This window comes from Rhea americana, unplaced genomic scaffold (assembly GCF_003343005.1).
Source record: "Rhea americana isolate MKP2758 unplaced genomic scaffold, rheAme1 scaffold_31, whole genome shotgun sequence".
Lineage (NCBI taxonomy): Eukaryota > Metazoa > Chordata > Aves > Rheiformes > Rheidae > Rhea > Rhea americana.
In genome coordinates, this window is record NW_028186435.1 from 5,865,572 (window position 1) to 5,866,464 (window position 893).

Sequence of the window (893 nt, forward strand, 5' to 3'; positions counted from 1 at the left end):
GATCATGAGAACATTTTTCTATCCCCATCTCTCCTATTCCCATCTCACTCAAAAACTCAGGACTTCAAAATGCAAGAATTGGATGGAAGAAGGGGTGAAACCAACAATGAGAAGGTCCCAGTAACTGGTGGTGCACCAGTTCTCCACACCCCGCTCAGMTAAAAGAGGTTCTGCAAACCCTGTGCTATGAGTCTGCTCTAGCTAGCAAGGGTCTGTGGGAGGTGTTGAGCCCCTCAAAAAAAGAAGCCCATCCAATGTGCATTGGCTGATTAGGTAGACACATGGCAAAGGCCAAAGCATCATTGGTATAAGAATCAGCAGAAGTGGACAAGACAGGCAGGAATAATGAAGTCCTTGAAAATRGTATGTTTTAAGTAAAGTAAACTTTTCAGAGGAGCCTAGAGTGCAGTATGGTTGGAAAGGGCAGTTTTGCAAAATGTAAATTCCAGAAATAAGTGAAAGTCAAAAATAATAATTATAATAAAAAACAAAACCTTTCCTTCGAGCCGGAATTGAACCAGCGACCTAAGGATTTCTTTTCATATAGCCTACAGTCCTCCGCTCTACCAGCTGAGCTATCGAAGGAAGATGAAGAATGGGTGCCAAGAATGAGTCAAGACTATATCAACAATAGCCTTAGGCTCTAATAGGTTTCCATATGTATTGCCTTTCACAACAGCAAAACAGTATCAGAAAAAAAGGTGCAAATCTGGCTTTCCCTGAAAAATTGGATTTTGGTTGCAAAACTGCCAGTTTTCTGCCTAGCAGTTCACAGTTCTCATAATACTGTTGTTGGCAGTAGTGTAAAGTTGGAAGCTTCTGCAGTGACCCAGATGAAATTTGTCTCTTGCCTGACAAAAAAATTTGCCCACTCTTCTCTGGTCTTTCCACAT

At 41.5% G+C, this 893-nt stretch overlaps 1 non-coding gene across 1 annotated transcript; it reads right to left on the minus strand.

The window, feature by feature from the left end:
- Positions 1 to 497: 497 nt before the first annotated feature.
- Positions 498 to 585, minus strand: TRNAY-GUA (transfer RNA tyrosine (anticodon GUA)). The gene is given in 2 exon segments: positions 498 to 533; positions 549 to 585. It is a non-coding gene; the product is annotated as a tRNA-Tyr (tRNA).
- Between the last annotated feature and the right edge of the window lie 308 nt (positions 586 to 893).